Genomic DNA, 13,630 nt, shown 5'->3' with positions numbered 1-13,630 from the left:
CCACCTCTTCTTACAACCAAGTGACTGCCTTATTCAGGTCTTACGTGCAATGGTGTACTGTGAAACACTTAGCCGTTTACCCCCTGCATCCGTCTGCCTTATTCAGGTCTTACGACCGTATGCAAGAGATGAAGCAAACTAATGTTTATCCACTCCGTCACCAGAGAGGTCCACTGAGTTCCTGTAATACAGCATGTATTACCTCAGCGCAGTCCCAGTACATAGGCAGTTTCATATTACTTGTATGATCTGAGAATTAATATATTTTTAGTGTTTAAGAATTTATATAAAAACGTAGGTCTAACGTTTATACGAAAGTTAACAACAACCAATTTCTGTTTCAAGAGAATATTGCGTATTCCTTTAAAATATTGACCAGTGCGAGGAAAGCATAGTGGGATTATTAACTTTGACACGACCTTTCAGTAACCAATCTCTCTGAACGAAATATGTTAGTTAACTGATGATGTTAATGATTTCAATTGCGATGGAAACAAATATTGTCATTGGCTGAACATTACGACACAACAAACAGGCATATATATTCAAGATTACTACAACTTATGTTATCAAGGCAGCAACGCATAGGAGATAGCTATAAGTGGAACTCCGAACCGTGGCTTGAGACAATTGATTTTAACTTGATGCAATTCTCTGACATAATGTATACATGAAATATTCATGCTTGAATGGTTTTTTTTTATCATTCTCAAGTTTATGAAAACTCTAGGAAATAGTCATGACACAGAACGTGGATAACGTGTACTCCAACACAGCGGAAAGTAATGGGACGTGACAAAAATGGTTATAAGGTAATTTTTATTCTATTTTATTTTGTAAGCATATTTCAAAAGTTTTTCTTGCCATATTTACGTTGTCTCATTGGAAGATATGATAGCGCTTCTTGTACATTCATATGACTTCATGTACTTACTCCTTATGCCAAAATCATCGCTATACATGTATAAATCTGTATTTGATCTACAACTATGCAATATTTTTTCTAGTAAATAATGTAACAATTCCTTAAAATGCGCCATAAACTAATATCGATCTCGAAATAGATTTTTTAAATAACTTTTAAAACCATTGAGGAATGTGTAAAATTACTTAAGCTTTAGAATATAATATATTTGTAATAGGGGCTTTATTCATTTAAGGATGAAAGGTTTGTACATGTACTAGATTCTCCATTGCAAAAATACACTACGACCAAAATAGTATTGATCAGTAACTGTACTAAACAGTTTGCATCACAAGTTACATTCTTTAACACATTCTGATTTGTTATACTTTAAAAAAAAATTATAAATTTATACTTTAACAACTTTAACATTTCCGATGCTTTACAGAAAATCATGTTTACCGCTGAGTAAGATATTGAACCGCTTAAATCACTCAACGGGCGGTTCAACTACATCTGATTTGCATTTGTTGGTGTTTGGCACAAGATTAACATCATTTTACATCAAGGAAGCCAGCATAAGATACATGAAAGTCAAAAATAAAGAAACTTTCAATTTTCATTTACTGTGTTCTCCTGCAACGTGCATTTTCGAACCCTCGTACCAAACTGTTCAAACGGCATCATGCAAACTGTTTGTTCTTGGATCCGACAAAACGTATACATGTATTTAATAGGGTCCGTATATCTGTGTATACTTATATAGTTGGCAATTATTAAACAACCTTAAGAGCATGTTCGATGGTCGAAAATTTGAATTAACAAAAACAGAAAAATGTTTAACGCCCCATTGGAGAATTTTTCACTATTTTAGAGACATAACCATATACAGATTAAGGGCTTCCATTTTAAGCTCACCTCAACGAAGTTAGGGAAGCTTGTGTGATACCGTCGGCGTCCTAGGTTAAGGTTAAGTTTTTGGGGCAAATTATTTTAGTACTTCTATGACCTATATTGATTAGAAATGCATGGAAGATGCTTTGTAGCAGTCAAAGATTCAGATGCTGCAATTTCAGCAAAGGAATGACAAGGTTAATGTTTTTTTGGAGCAGGTTAACATTTTTGGTGCGGATTTTGGTGTAGGTCTCATTTCCAAATAACTGTAAGCCCAATTTTGACCAAACTTGTATGGTACATCTAAGGATGCATACTACTAGACTCGCTTCGGATGCTGAATCTGACCTACATTTCCGTATGAGTGACTTAGTAACAGGTTAAAGTTTTTGGTACATGTTCCATTTCCAAGATACTATGAGCCTTATGATAACCAAACTTGCAAGGATGATACATCTTAGGATACATACTACCAGAATTGCTTTGGGTGCTGAATCTGACCTACATATTCCAGATGAGTGAACATGTTAAAGTTTTTAGTGCAGGATTCATTTCCAAGTAACTTTGAGCTCTTTAATGACTAAAATTGCATGAATGATACACCAAAGGATGCATTCTACCAGGCTTGCTTCGGGTGCTCAATCTGACCTACGTTTTCTGGATGAGTGAAAATGTAAGTTTTTATACCCCCACCCCCGCTGGAAAAGGGGGAGGGTATATAGTAATCGGTATGTCCGTCCGTTCGTCTAGCTGTACGTCTCTCATGCATGTCTGTCCGTTTGTCCGTCTGTCTGTTACGCTTTGTGGTACCCATCCCTTATCAGCAACTCCTCTCATACCACTTAATGAAATTTGATGAAACTTTCTAAGAATCTTTCATACATATTGCAATTGTGTACCTCTTATTTTACTTTTTGATCTAACACATATTTTAGGTTTTCACAACAGAACATAGATACTCTCATTGTATTCATATTGGAGGCGAGGGTATCCTTTATTGGGCTCATTGCTCACAGTACCTCTAGTTTGTGCAGATTTTATTTCCAAGTAGCTATAAGCCCTACGTTGAGCAAACTTGCATTGATGATACGGGTTAGGATTCACACTAATGGACTTGCTTCGGGTACTGAATTCGACATAAATTTTTTCAGATAATGGACCTTGTAAAAGTGCAGGTTTATTACCAAGAAACTATCAAGCTTATATAAACCAAACCTGCACAAATGATGCATCAAGGGATGAAAACTCTATAATTTATGCCACAACTGTCAAAAATACCATAAAACTAAAAATAATGTGTGCTAGTTAGTACATGCTCAATTTAGTGCTTGTCATGAAGGTACAATTGGGTGCTTTTCAATGTAGATTTTACAGCGAATATTACTTTAAATCATACGATTGAAGCTTTTTGTATTTCTTGAAACACAATCTACGATTTAGCTCACCTGAGCTGAATGCTCAAGTAAGCTTTTCCGATTGCATTTTTTCCGGCATTGATCTGTCCGTTCGTCTGTTAACTTTTTACATTTTTGACTTCTTCTCAAGAACCACTGTGCCAATTTTAACCAAACTTGCCTTAAAGTTTCGTCCGTTGAAGGGAATTTAGATTTGTTCAAATATCAAATGAAGGATTATGCCCTTCTCCAAGGGGAGGTAATTACAAATTAGTGCAATATCTCTCTCTCTCTCTCTCTCTCTCTCTCTCTCTCTCCCTCCCTCTCTCTCGTACGCGCACACACACTATCTCTCCTAATTGGGGTATTAGTTTTGTTGGTTTTTATTACCTCACTTAAGTACGTCAGCTAAAATGTAGGTCACCTTGACCGACTTATAACTTACCTGAACCGAAGGCTCAAGTGATCTTTTCTGATCACAATTTGTTCGTTGTCTGTTGTTGTCGTCGTTGTCGTCATCGTCGTTGTCGGCGTTGTCGTTGTCGTTGTAAACTTTTTAGCTCAACTGAGCCAAAGGCTCAAGTAAGCTTTTCTGATCAAAATTTGTCTGTTGTCTGTCGTCGTTGTCGTCGTCGTCTTTGTTGTAAACTTTTCACATTTTCATCTTCTTCTCAAGAACCACTGGGCCAATTTCAACCAAACTTGCTACAAAGTATCCTGGGGTAAAGTGGATTCAAGTTTGTTCAAATGAAGGGCCATGCCCTTTTAATTTCCAAGGGGGGATAATTATGAATTGGAGAAAAATTAATGGCATTTTTAAAAATTCTTCTTCTCAAGAACCGATGGGCCAGGAAAGATGTGGAATCATCCTCAGGTAGTGTAAAGAACTTTATTCGGTAATAACCAATATTTGCCCCCCGAATCAAACTTTATTGAGATATATTTAATTAAGTTCTTAAACAGGGAAGTATATGCTGACTTCAAAGCACTGAATATTTTTATAAGTAATGACGCCATATGTACGTTATGACGTCACAAACATGACGTAAATTTCAGTTTTTTTATGAATTTTACAGAAAAATGTACATATTATGTCGATATTTTGAAAAATACCGAGCGCATGTGTGTTAGGATCAATATTTTGATATAATGTGTAGAATGATAATATCAATGAAATATGTCAATATTGTTCCTGGACAAACTTGCGCTCTATAAATTTTAAAGCTAAAATTGTTGAAATTTTGTCCAATTTGTTCTCTTTCTGAAAAAGGCTATAAAATCGGACTAGTTTGTGACGTCATAAAAACAAAAATTGTAAATGCACTGCTTTGACACTATAATATTTTCTGTTAATTTATATTTCTCATACAATTTATTGAATTCAGCACATTTCAGGAAGTTTTCAAAATTTGACTTTTGTGGGGGCAAATATATGCAATATACTGCATATAGTTCTTTAAGTTTGTTCAAATCATGACCCCTGGGGGTAGGGTGGGGCCAAAATGGCCGATCAAAGTTTTACAAAGGAGTATAAAGGAAAAATCTTTAAAAATCTTCTTCTCAAGAACCACTGGGCCTGGTAAGATGAAACTCATGTGGAATCATCCTCAGGTAGTGTATATTCAATTTTTTATTCAATACATGACCCCCTTGGGTAGGGTAGGGCCAAAATGGCGGATCAAAGTTTTAGATAGGAATATATAGGAAAAAATCTTTAAAATCTTCTCAAGAAACATTGAGACAGGAAAGATGAAACTCATGTGTAATTATCCACAGGTAGCATAAATTCAGATTTGTTCAAATCATGACCCCTGGGGCTAGGCTGGGGCCATAGTGGCTGTTGAAAGTTTTACATAGGAATATATAGAAAAAATCTTTAAAAATCTTCTTCTCGAGAACCACACTGGGCCAGGAAAGATGAAACTCATGTGGAATTATCCTCAGATAGTTTTTATACAAGTTTGTTCAAATCCTCACCCCAGGGCTGGGGCGGGGCCGAAATGGCCTACCAAAGTTTTAAATAGTAATATATAGGGAAACCTTTTAAAAATTTTTTTAAAAAGTACTTCAAAGCCATGATTAGTGATATTTATATGGAATCATCCTCAGGTAGTGTAGATTCTAGTTTGTTCAAATCATGACCCCCTACGGAAAAAATTTAAGCCCCCCGTCCCACTTCAGTAAACTTTCAGTTCTGATCTGATATGTGCTTTTTCCTTACCGATGTTCTCAGGTGAGTGCTGTGGCTCCTGGGCTTCTTGTTACATTTTCATCTTCTTCTCAAGAACCACTGGGCCAATTTCAACCAAACTTGCCACAATTAAAGTATCCTTAAGTGAAGGGGATTCAATTTTGTTCAAATGAAAGGCCACGCCCTTATTTAAAGGGGAGATAATTCAGAAATAGTGAATAATTGATGGTATGTTTTACAAATCTTCTTCTCAAGGCCCTCTGTGCCAGGAAACTTGAAAGTTATAGGGAAGCATCCTTAGGGAGATTAAAATTTGTTTAAATCATGACACCCGGGGGTAGGGCGGGGCTTCAATGGCGAATCATAAGTTTTACATAGAAATATAGAGGGAAATTCTTTAAAAATCTTTTTCTCAAGAACTACTGTAACAGGTAAAGTGAAACTTATATGCAACCATCTACAGATAATGTAGATTCAATTTTTTTTCAAATCATGACCTTGGGGGTAGGGCGAGACCAAAATACCCGTAGGTAGTGTACTTTCAAGTTTGTTCAAATCAAGACCCCCGGGGGTAGGGCGGGGCCACAATGGCTGATCAGATGTTAACATAGGAATATATAGGAAAAATCTTTAAAAATCTTCTCCAAAACAACTCGGCCATGAATGATGAAACTTTTACATAGGAATATGTGGAAAAAAATCTTTACTATTCCTCTTTTCCGGAACCACTGAGACCAAAATGGGCGATCAAAGTTTTACATAGGAATATATAGGGAAATCTTTAAAAAATTTTCTTCTCAAGTACTGCAAAGCCATGATTAATGATTATCACATGGAAGCATCCTCAGGTAGTGTAGATACTAGTTTGTTCAAATCATAACTTCCAGAGATAGGGTGGGCCACAATGGGGGTAGGCAGTGAAAGAATGGGAAGTCATATTCAAATTATTACAAAGTAATATATACGAACAAAATGTTAAAATAAAATCTTAAAAATATTTTTCTCAAGAACTTTCTCAAGAAATTTTATGCAGTATTGATATGGAGGCATTCTCAAGTAGTATTAGAATTCAAGCCCCCCCCCCCCCTTTCCTCTTAGTAAACTTTTCAATTCGGATCTGATTTGTCTCCCGCTTAGTAAACTTTTCAATTCGGATCTGATTTGTGCTTTTTCCTAGCTCAGGTGAGCGATGGGCCTCTTTTTAAAAACAGAATAAACTTTGATGGTGATGAAGCACCAAAAAAATGTTAAGAGTTTACTTCAGATTACGTCATTACAAGTTTATTTTTGTTGATATAATTATCTTATCTATAAATTTCGATAATAACCTTTTAAGATGAAAAAGTCTCATTGAGCAAAACAGTTTGTTACTGTTCAGCTTAAACTTTACTTTACTTAAACAGAACCAGGATGGGCTGCTCTACGTTGAAGTACAGTTTGACCAAGCAAGGCAAGACAGTGGAAAACCAGTTATCCATGGCGAAGATGAAAAAACAGATTATGCTACGGTTGAGTTCCCCTTCCCACCATCCAGCAACAACGATAAACCTACAGATGAAAAATGAAGGATGTTTAAGATTATTTTAATAAAAGATGTTTAAGATTATTTTAATTTTTCCTTCATTGATTGCTTATCTTTAATATCTTTCCTGCTTTTTATACATGTATGTACGTGCATATGTATCAATGATTAGGAACTATTGATATGTACAATAATTCTTTAGTTACATACCATATATATCAAAGTAAATAACTTTTACAGAACTTTTACATTATGGACTTTATGGAAAAGACAGTTATGAAAATTTATAAACATCATGCCTTTTCATGGCAAAGGTATCTAAAATGTGTACTAAATTACTACTTTTTTAAAACCTTTTAAACCTCAAAATATCTTATGTAAATACTTTCTCTATATTTAATTTTAGTTCCTCATCGAACTTTCCTTATCATTTAATTTTTTTCAGTAAAATTATTTATGCAAGTATACGAATGCTTTTTTTTTTATTTTTGAGTTAAATTACTTTTGGAAGTATTGTCTTGCTTGTTTTGTGATTAATTGTCGAACAACAACTCATAACCAAAGTGCCTTATGCCATAATCATACACATACGAGTACATGTACGTGCATTAATATATAATGTTCCACAAAGCCATAAATAAATGTTATTATGATTTGTTGAAACTAAATCTATAATTGCAAATTATATGTTAGAAATACAAACATAATTTAAGTCTGCTACACACTTTTGCGTCTAAGGATTGAATTGTTTTGCCATTATTATGTTTTCATAATTATTGTTCTTTTAAAACAATTAAAATTTTCTATAATAATGTTTTTATTTATAATTATTTTTGTGTCTTTGATTGATATTTTATTAATTTCATTTTCATAAATGAAAGGAAACCAAATTTTTTGATTTAAAGTAAGTGTTTATCAAGCTATTCAGATAGTTCTAGAGATTGAAAACAATAATACTTCTTGCAGTATATATTTTGATGAAGAGACTTTGTTAATGTACGAATTTTAGGAATGCTAGTTGTAATCATTCTCCTTTGTCATAGAGTAATAATACAAATTCAAAGTCATTTAGTTGCAAAACAGACTCGCTTAATTAGCTTAGTATGTGTAAATGCATAGGTTGAGATAAGTACCTATTTTCTAAACCGAGATAAAAAGACAAGCCAAAATATGTAATTTTAAATATGTTTATAATAATGAAATGTGCTTTATAATTATTATTATTTTTAATTTTCATTTTAGCTCTACTGGTCAGAGACCAAATGATCTTATGCTATAGTAAGGTGTATGTCGGACCTCTGTTTGTCAGTCTATGAACAATTCCTACGCATCCTAAAGCTTTCTTGACACACAAGAAGACAACAATAATACACGTAATTTTGTATATGGTTTTTTTTTTAATTTCGACAAAGGGTTTTGCCGTTGCTACAAAAAACAGCAATTTCCTTGAAATACACTAAAATACACAATTCTGTTTGTAAGTTTTTGATTTCGGTAAATGGTGGGTTTTTACCAAAAATTTGATTTTTTGAAAAATACTTTCAAAACGCTACTCCTCCTACAGTTTAATCGGATTTCAATATATCTTGGCACACAAGTAGACTACACTTAGATATATTATTCTGTTGATTGATTTTTGCAGTTTTGCAGATTTTTAAGTTTAAGTCTGATCGCTCTTTCCTCCAAAAGATACTAGATCAAGGATTACAGTTCTAGTCATTATACCCCCAGTTGAAAAGCGGGAGGGTATATATTAACTTGTCCGTCATCCGTCTGTCTGTTACGCTTTGGGGGACCATTCATCCGCAACTCCTTTCATCTACTCAATGAAATTTGATGAAACTTTCACAGAATCTTTATTACTTATTGCCATTTTGCACCTCCATTTTACTTTTTATCTGACACATATTTTGGGTTTCCCACAACAAAACATGGACACTCCCCTTATATTCATATGGGAGGCGGAAGATGTTTAGTGAGCTCATTGCTCACAGTACCTCTAGTTTCTGTTGCAAAGATTCAAATTCAACTGCTACTATTCTTTTCCTTTGTTATATATACAAACTAGTAGAGCTTCAGTCTCGACAGAGTTTTAATCCTTTTTTTTTTTTCATCTTTTGTACTTTCATAATTTAAAACATTATTCAGACAACCTGAACCTTGTACTAATATTTAGAGCTTATAAAACATCCAAAGAGACATAGTTTGCCAATTTTTGTCATTAGTTTGATTCATTCAATAATTGTTTTTTAAGGTGGGTTTTTTCTCAGGTTTCTGATTAGATAAAATATTCAAAGGCATTTGCTTATATGTCTTATATATTTAGGTGTAAGGGATTTGAAAAAAATAAATGTATTTCCAGGATTTTGTGAAAGATATTAATTGATGAATATCTTTTAGTTTCTAGCAAAAGACGTAAAAAATACTAAACATTTTTCTTGAGGTTTTTTTTAAAAGTTGTTTTAGAAGAAATGCACCACACCATTTATAGACATTTAAATATCACACAGTTCCTTCAAGAATTGGAACTCTATAAAAACCCCATAAAAAAAGACAAAAATTTTAAAACTGCTTTGCGTATATCCTTAAATAGAAACGGCAAACCGCATTTGAAAACTATCAGGGACTATTTTTTTGGGCAGAATGGTGGCGTATGAAATTTTTTTTTTGCCTCTCAAAATTTTATAGAACAATGAATTTAGTAATAATTTTTACACCATCGAAGACTTGATGCAATTTTGTAAGTTTAATTAATAATAAGGGACACTAAAGCTCCTTAATATATCAAATGAATATGATTTTTCAAACAAATAGAATTAGCCTAGCTTTTATATGCTTCCAATCTAAGTATACACTTGAGCAGTAATCCGTAAAATATTCTTTTTTTTTTTTGGAAACGGTGAAACTTTTTGTTTTCTATCATTTTGAATCTTTATGTGACAACTTTGCCATGTGTGATTATGAGAAAAATTTTAAATATAGGAAGCATATAAAAATCACTAATATAGCCTAAAAATTAAGAAAAGTAGAGAAATATCGTATTAGACAATACCTATTTTAATTGAATTATTTATGTCAATTTGGAAATGTCAACTTATATGCCCTTTATGGTAGTATTTTTTTGGCAGAAAGAAAAAGCATTCATGTTTTTTAATGCAAGTAGTGACTTACTTGGCAGAAGTAATTTATTATTATCATTATTATTATTAATGTCCAGGAAAGGGGTACCATGAATGAGTGATATTGTCTTATGTAAACATTTCATTTATTTTAAAATCAGAAAGAAATCTGAAAAGAATCCTACCTTAATTTAATCTATGAATTCGGTTTATTTTCTGAAGAACTGCTACTTGTTAATAATGAAAATATAGGGAGAGCTTTCAACAATCTTGTATGTAATTCATCAAATTTGCTAACTTTTCATGTTTATATATTTTAATAATTTTTAATTTTTTTAAATAAAAATTGCTAGAAAACACCTTAAGCTTTACAATACTACTTAAAACTAATTCTGTCGTATTTACCCCAAATTGTCCATGTTCTTTCTTTAGATTTTTAAGGGGGATGTACAAGCCATTTTGGGTTTAGTCTGGTGTAAACTAAGAAATACCAAGAATGCGTTTAAACTCTAAAAAACTACCCAAAATTATCAAAGTGCTAATGCACTAATTACCTACTTTGAGCCAAAATTAGTAAACAATTAAGTTTATTTTGTCTTAATTAGAAGAAAATTAATCATGTTAGAACTGCGCAGCTACAGCTTTAGAGATGAAAAATGCATTGAAAATAGCTAGTTTGATTCATTGATAATATGGCTACAACCATTTGTTTCGTTTTTTTCTTGTCATTATCCATAATTCTTGAAAATTTGATTTTTCATATGGGTGTCTTCCTGAGGCCATGTGTTTATTTTGGTCCGCCATTCCTCTGTCACACAGAGTTCGAATAACAATGATTTTAGAATAAATGCGACCATAATAACATCAAGAAAGAAATTACTAAGTAATAATCATTAGGTTATATTACTTACTACTTTTATTTGTTGCATCCATCATCTGATTCATGAAAAACCGATTTTAACCTCATCCAGCAAATCGGGAAAAAGTGTTCTATTTTCAACTCAAATTTCTGTTAATATTATTACACTGAGCACGTGGTTGGCATATGCATTTTCTGCTTGGGGATAAATCCGTTTATTACCATTATTATATTTGATTTTCATGGAACAAGTCTTGATAATTTGTTGGTTTCTTTAAAACTAAAAAAAAAAGAAAAAAATTACAAAACAATTGTTTACGGTGGGTTTTTTTCTGTGGCGATAGAAGTTATTTTCAAATGGGGCACTGAAAGGAATGTTAGCATTCAATTTGAAAATGTTAAACAATATGCAGTGCATGAAAAATAAATTGTAATTACATGTCTTACATTCGAAAAGTTGGTACATATGTCTATTTTGTTTGAAGTGTAAAAAAAATAGGCAGTTATGGGATATCCTTCAGGCACCTCACATAAATAGCTAGAATGTTTGCAATGACCCACACATTGTATGGAGTAATGTTTGGACACAAAAACGCATCATTTCTCATTATGTTGACAACGTTAATTGTAAGCTCTCGCTCATTGAACATACGAAGCTTGATAAAATATAATGAGTTGTTTCTATGAAATTTAGAAGCGAGCACAATATTTGCAAAGAAAGGTCCATTGCATATATGCTATGTCTATCATCACAAAAAAAGTGCGTGCTAACCCCACCCCCCCCCCCCCCCCCTTCCCCCAAAATCCTATGTTTGTTTTTTAAAATAGTGTCAAAGATTAAAAAAATTGCATTACTAAGTATGTGATGGAACATGTACTATAGCCTTACAATACCACTTGTTATAAAAATATTTGGTTGCCCCTCTCCCGATCTACTGCCTAGAAATGGGCCCCACTTAATTTTTTAACATTCCATTACACGATATTTTTCTTTTTTTCCGTAAAAATTCTGTTTAAATTTTAAGGATTTTTTTCTCACCTATAAATACGGACCCAATAATTTTTCCCCAGTTTGGAGGACCACCAAACATCATTTTAAAGATGTTTATAGGTTGATTTTTTCTCTTTACTTTGTACAATTGTAATTTTGAAAATATGGGCAAATAGAAAAAAAATTTATTCATTAAATCTCCTAACCCACTCTGAATGATTTCATGCCTTTTCAACTGTTGCTCCTCTGAATGAAAATTATAAATGTTTATTTGACACAGTATACGAGGGGTGATCAAAAAGTAAACAATATCTAAGGTATTTGATATTTATATTATTGTTGAAATATTCAAGTATTTTTCAAAGTGTAAAATTTTAATTGAAGGTTTTATAGCATATTGCTTTATTAAAAACACATCCCTTTTCAAACTTGCTTTCACCGGGCAACATAACAAGTATCATATTCAACCATCTGCCTTCCTTCACTAAAACATATACAATCATTAATTGAAATTATAGGAAGCCCTTTAATTAATAAACTGCTTCACATGAACAAATTCTTATACGCTACTTCAAAGGCATTTTTAAGATATACATGTGCCAAGAGTTCCACTGAGACAACCATTTTTCATTAGACGTCATTTTCAGATTGTGACATCACAAACAAGGATCAAAACTTCAGCATATGCTATTTATAGAACTTGTGTTTGGCTATCTAATTTGAACTGTGGTTTTGTAGTTAGAGATATTTCGCGAAATTTTTGATAACGCTTCGTACTAGTAGGTACTAAAAGTACTAAAACAAGGTCATTCGTATCAATTTTATGTGTCTAATTTCTTTGTGTTTTTTTTTTAGATAATTAAATTTTAATACATAATATAATTTGTCTGTGGCAAACTTACAAACTCTTAATTTTTAACTTTGATGGTGCTCATTTTTCCTTACCTGGAATCAAAGAGTTTAATTTTTTTATATCAATACGTAAACTATAACAACTGTTCGATACTAATGCTAAATAAATTACTTCAAGCCACACTATAACACCTTTCCTCTTTTAAAAGTGTTCATATTATTTATTGAAATATTTTGCAACTGTAATTCTCTTCTGCATTTAAAGATTGTTATGCCCCTCCGTATTAAGAAGAGGTCTGGAAAACAAGATTCTGTGCTAAAAATAGACCACGTGCTGCTATCCATGAACTACTTTCATGGTTCTTTACACTCTTTTTGAAGACAATGGTACCTTGTTTTGAACTTGAAATTATCATTGAAAAGTGCAAAATTTAGACATTTTCTCAACAAATGGTTGTAGAGAAAACATTAATGCACAGTTTGCATATTTTTTTTTGGATTTTTTAAGGCTCTGCTGAATTCTGTAGCTGCGCAGTTCTAAGGAGCATATCAAAAGCATTTTTCTAAAAAAGTATAGATTATATATGCACAACATGCATTCGGTTATGCATATTTATTGTATCTTTATCAAAAAAACTTAAAATTTGATCAAAATATAATGTAGTTTAGCCATTTGAAGAAATGTTTACATTTTGCTCTCACTGCACTAAAAGTGGCCGTACACCCCCCTTTAAGTCGATTGAAAAGATTTAGTTTATTGTCAAGCACCCTATTGCAACCAGAGTGCTGTTAATCATGTTTATATTAAAGGTAAACTTTTCCATCCTAACTATGAAATTTATCATTTCACCGATATCAGCACTGAGTATAAACCCTTTGCATTTGCTTTTAGGTGGTCGCTGCA

The 13,630-nt window shown here is 32.7% G+C and overlaps 1 long non-coding RNA gene across 1 annotated transcript; it reads left to right on the top strand.

Moving 5' to 3' along the window:
* The first annotated feature begins 746 nt into the window (after positions 1–746).
* Positions 747–7,196, top strand: LOC134268432 (uncharacterized). Its single transcript, XR_009992364.1, has 2 exons — positions 747–812; positions 6,787–7,196. It is a non-coding gene; the product is annotated as an uncharacterized LOC134268432 (long non-coding RNA).
* The last annotated feature ends 6,434 nt before the right edge of the window (positions 7,197–13,630 follow it).

The sequence above is a fragment of the Saccostrea cucullata genome, unplaced genomic scaffold (assembly GCF_032062105.1).
Source record: "Saccostrea cucullata isolate Sc308-1 unplaced genomic scaffold, CSIRO_AGI_Scuc_v1 ctg9535, whole genome shotgun sequence".
Lineage (NCBI taxonomy): Eukaryota > Metazoa > Mollusca > Bivalvia > Ostreida > Ostreidae > Saccostrea > Saccostrea cuccullata.
This window is presented reverse-complemented; position numbering and strand designations above follow the sequence as displayed.